General features: G+C 41.2%; 1 pseudogene; it reads right to left on the reverse strand.

The window, feature by feature from the left end:
• Positions 1–1,093: 1,093 nt before the first annotated feature.
• On the reverse strand, positions 1,094–1,909 carry LOC132236679 (armadillo repeat-containing protein 1-like; annotated as a pseudogene).
• Positions 1,910–5,350: the final 3,441 nt, after the last annotated feature.

Genomic DNA, 5,350 nt, shown 5'->3' on the forward strand with positions numbered 1-5,350 from the left:
ATAATGTCTGCCTGTCTGTCACTGCTCAGACATGTGAGCACCTGACAATACGCTGCCCTGTCTACCTTATTTGTTTACTTTTTAATTTTTACGAATAAACAGGAACCCTCGACACTAGTTATGGAGCAGGGAGCTTGGGCTCCTGTTCCAGCTTTGAGACGTGGTTAAAAGCATGGACTCTGGAGTTCAAGTCTTAGTTTGCTGTGACCTTGGGCGAGTTATACAACCTCTCAAACTGAGTTTCTTCATCTTGAAAATAGGGTTATTCTGAGTGATAGTGAGTTGTATTTATAATGCACAGGATAATGCCTGGCATGCAGTAAGTATTCTCTGGCTGTTAATTTAACCTAGTCATGTCAAATTGCTCCCAAAGCCTGTTTCTTTTTTAAAAAATTATGTCAACTTTTATTATCTTACAATGTATTTCAAAAATGATGTTGCAGTTGCCTGAACTGCTCCATTAGACCTTCATAAATAAAGCAGCCCCACCTGTAACCTCTGTCCTTTTTACCGCTTAGTGGAGCAAAATGCCCAATAAAATATAAAATGCAGCATACCCACTGTGCAATCTAAAAACTTTTCAAGTGTAAGTTGCACTTGACAATTCACCGCAACAAGGGAAAACTGGCCACTTGTTCATTCACACAGTTCTTGCGCCCAAAATAGAAGTCATCAATAAAACCATCTAGATAAAAAGTTCTCAGCCGTTCATCAGTTTACGTTGTTCATTATATTCCACAAATGAGCGAGATCATGTGATATTTTTCTTTCTCTGATTGGCTTATTTTGCTTAGCACAATGCTCTCTAGGTCCATCCATGCCTTTGCAAATGGAAAGAGTTCTTTCTTTTTTACAGCAGCGCAATATTCCAGAGACATGGAAGCATCGAACAGTCCATCAATCCTCAGAGGGAAGGCAGGGGAGGGTGAGGGTGGGGGGTAAGAGATCAACCGAAGGACTTGTATGCCTGCATATAAGCATAACCAATGGACACAGACACTAGGGGGGTGAGGGCATGTGCTGGGAGGTGGGGGTGCCAATGGGGAAAAAAGGAGACATATGTAATACTTTAAACAATAATGAATTTAAAAAAGAAGTTCTTGGCTGTGCTCAGCCAGCTAGCCCCACCCTCTGGGTGGGAGCCGCCCCACACTGCCGCCTCCTCCTCCTCTGTGGGCTCTGACCCTCAGCCCGGCGGGTCATCCAGCAGCTCTGCTTTACCTCCACAGCCTTACCCCTGAAGGGACCAGCATCTCCTCTCCGCTTCCACTTCCCACCACCTGCCCAGCCTTCATAACCTCCATTGATGCTGTCGCTGACGCCGAAGGCTCTGCTCTCAAATCTGAATGGAGTCGCACCACACACCTTTGAACGGCCATTTGAAAAGTAAAACTAATAATGCCTTTAATTTTTAACAGAGCCTCTGCAGGCAGACTTCTCTGAGATGTATCATCAAGACCGTCTATATGGAAAACCACTGTTTGGACACGTTTGTTTGTAATTCCCAGACAAAAACAACAACAACAACAAAAACCCGAGCTTTCCTTCTACATGAATTCATTTCATTGAAAGTCTCACTGTGTGCCATATTGGAAGATTGAGGAATGCCATAGATTTCAGAGACCAACATTTCGTTTCTCCTAGAGTTGTAATTTTCTGTATAACATTTTGCAAGCTTAACATTATGCCCAGTTCTCCTTCCATCTTTTTTCTGTTAGCACGGCATTCTGCCAAGCATCGAAGAGCGAGTGAAGCCTCGTGGGCAACAGGGGGGTTGGGATAGTCCTTAAATAAAACAAACCAGGGTAATGGCTCTCCCATTTAGTGGCTCTGCTGCTCGATCCCGTAGCTGGTCAGCTAGCGGTAGAGCCTGAAGTTCTTCACTCCCGGTGGAGGAGGAAGAATTCATCTTCTATGCCATATGCACAAACAAAATCTTCTTAAATCCACAATAATCATTTCTTATCTCAAAGCTCCTGTGTGTGAGGAATTCGTGTGCCTCCTAGCTGGGTATCACTGGCTCAGGGTCTCTCACAAGGCTGCAATTGAGGTGTCAGTGGGTCTGCAGTCATCTAAAGGTCCAAGGAGGAGAGGATCTTTATCCAAATGCACTCACGTGGCTGCTAGCAAGATTCAGTTTCTCACAGGTTGATGGACAGAGGGCCTTAGTTCCTTGCTGGCTTTTGGCCAGACTCCTCCCCCAGCTTCTTGCCATGTGGGCCTTTCCATAGGACAGTTCACAGTAAACAGCTGGCATCTCCCAGAGCGAGTGAAGAAGAGACCAAGAGAGAGCCAAAACCCCCTCTTTCTTCACAGGTACGAGTGTGATATATTGTCAGTGACCAGCATGGCTGGAAAATGCCACAGGCTTAGTGGACACTTCCTGGGCCACACTTATAATCAATCCATTGTGTGTGTTGGTCAAAGTTCTGGACAGGACAAGCATGAAAGTACACTAAAAGCTGCCCCACCGCAACTTCCTGGGCCTCTTGCTTCTGAGAGGTACATATGTAATAGTCACACAGTTGGCTACTTTAGTTATATCACCCCAGATTGCTGTAGTCATTTCTCATGAAGAGAGATCAGAATATGCATGTGTGCACTAAGTACTGATGTTAAAACAGTCCCGTGTCTCCTCAACCCTTCCTCTCATAAACCACGGCACTTTGTAGTGCAGATAAGAAAAGAAATCATAGCTGGGTCTTCAGATTGGAGATGGGAAGGAAGCCCATTTTTAATGGCATTGAAATAGGAGGTGAACCTAAACCAACCATTGCTTATTTATGGCGGTAGTTACTTCTCTCTGGCACATCCCAGAGGGTTACTTTCTGTTGTTAATTGGAACTTCTAAGCCATTTTTATTTACAAAGTGTTTTACAGTCATTGGTATTGATGACTTACAATTCCCCCATGAGTTAGGTGTCAGGATGAGGCATTGACACGGGCTCCACTCTCAGGAAGCTGAGACGTGAGGGTGGATAAATCTGCCCGCCCCCTCCCACCCGGCAGCCATGGGGTCCTGCTTTGCTTTGTTTTGGCTTGTCAGATGCCTATTACCTTCTCCATGTGCTCTGATAGCAGTTACGATTGGATTTCTGGATTAAGGGTCTTTTGAGGAGGGACTGAGAGAAACACTGACACAGAATCCACTTAGCAATTCTTTTCTTCCAGTCTGCTCCCCATTAAAACAAATTGTCCTTGCCAGTGTATGTCTTTCGGCACACTTATTTTGTTTTTTAAGGAAGCAAGACAAATATCTGCCTGTTTATTGTTAAATTTGTAGTGCCAGTCATGACAAGCATAAGGATAGTAACACTTTTGCCAGCAGGGTGCTTATCTGTTTTACTAGTTCAGAAGGGCTTGATGGATGTGAAAGACCAAGGTCTTAGTAAAGATAATTTAGCCATTTCCATACAGTTTATGCTTGTGTTAGCTGTATCCTGCAGGGGAGTCCCAGGGGGTGGCTTTGTTGACCTTCCCTCTGAAAGGTAACACATAGGAGATTCCTACAGGAACCATCGTCTCACAAGACTAATGATGGCTTCCATGCCTATTATCATTCAGAGACATAGAAAGCGGCTTTAGAAATGCAGTACCACATTCCTCCCTTGATGTCCCACATGATCTATGAAGGCGTTATGTGGCAGATAAATTAATCATTAAAAACTTACTGTTAAGTCTTTACAAATAATAACCAGGTGTACCATGATTATCTTTGATCTCAATATATATTTTTTCTGTCACCAAACAGATGATACATAGCAGTTTGTTTTGCTGACAACTAATCTGAGGGAGTCAGGAAAGAAGGCTATTTTCCTCCAGCATTTTTTCTGTCTTTTTTTTTTTTAAGTTAGAAGGACTAAAAAAGAAGTTCTTCACTCAGTAATAGCTCATGACAGCCTGGATCACTTTTTCATATTGCTTCGCTGGGGTGTGAGTATGAAGCATCGTCACTGTTCATTATTCTGGCTATCCTTGCATTTGATTTATTTCTCCCATTTAGTGCTACTTAGTATTTAAAAGTTCTGATCAAGGAACACGCTCACATCTTGTGTGCATTAGGTGTTCCATGATACACAGGATTCTACTTAATGCCATCCCTCTGGGTTGAGGTGGATTTTTTTTTTAATAATGTATTTTTGTCAGGTTAAACACTTCCTAAGGTAACATTTTCTAAATTCCAATAAAAGGAAAAGGATGATAAAATGAAACAATGCATGTGCAACTATCAAGGTAGAAATACATAAGACAAATGAAAAACTCATTACAACACAGGACAGGCTTAGTATCATAAATGACTTAATCACTTCCTATTAAGCACAATTCTTAAATGCTTTAATATGCTTCTGCGGAAACTCCTGTTACTAGAATTTTTTTGAGTAGCTTCTCCTTTCAGGAACAGCACCAGGAATGTGGTGAGAGAGATGAGTGATAACAGGAAGGGAAACAATGTCCTCCAGCAGGTAGCCAACTGTTTTGTAAAGAAGTCTAAGGAAGGAAGGAGGTTAGTTGAAATTCTTGTTCATGCCACAGATCTCTACAATTGACTCCATTAAGAAATATGTGTTCTTATTAAAAGTCAGTTGAGAGAGGTAAAATTTTTGACGTGGCATTTCAAATTTTAATTTGAAAATCATTTCTGTGGAGATGTGTGATCTTCCTTTGTATTTTGTTGACTGTCTTAAGAACTGCTTTGTGAGCTAAGTATCAAAAGATGGGAATCATTTGGGAGGAGAAATTAGATTATTTTTCTAGTTTGCTGAGTACAATATATGGGAAGAAATGTCTTTATTCACTTTGAATTCTGAGCAATTGGTGATGAGATTATCCATTTTTACTTTTTAAAGTTTATGTTGTTCAATATTCGTAGGAAGCAACAATAACATAGCTTCATGAACAACTATAATGATAACTTAGAGCTTGCAATATTTCAGGGATGTTGATATAGCTTAACGTTTTCTTTAAAATAAAAATTATTCTTGAAGGAACTAATAGCTATTATTAACTGTTATTCTGTGTCAAGACTGTTCTAAGTGCTTCACATGTGCTACCACATTTTGTTATCATAACATCATAATTTGTAAGTATTACTTCCCCCTGCTTATAGAGGCAAAGAGAGATTAAATAAATTGCCGGAGAACATATGACTAGTGAGGGGTAGAGCAGTGATGCATGAGACAATATATGGTCTCTGCTGAATTGATTATAAGCCCTCGGTGATGTATGTTTTTCTCTTTTCTTTCTTGATAAGACTGACAGACCATCCAATGCCACTCTGGTATTTTATAATGATAAACCTGAGGTCCAGAGTAGTAAAGTGATTTGCCTAAGGTCACACAGTAAGTTAATG

The sequence above is a fragment of the Myotis daubentonii genome, chromosome 6 (genome assembly GCF_963259705.1).
Source record: "Myotis daubentonii chromosome 6, mMyoDau2.1, whole genome shotgun sequence".
Lineage (NCBI taxonomy): Eukaryota > Metazoa > Chordata > Mammalia > Chiroptera > Vespertilionidae > Myotis > Myotis daubentonii.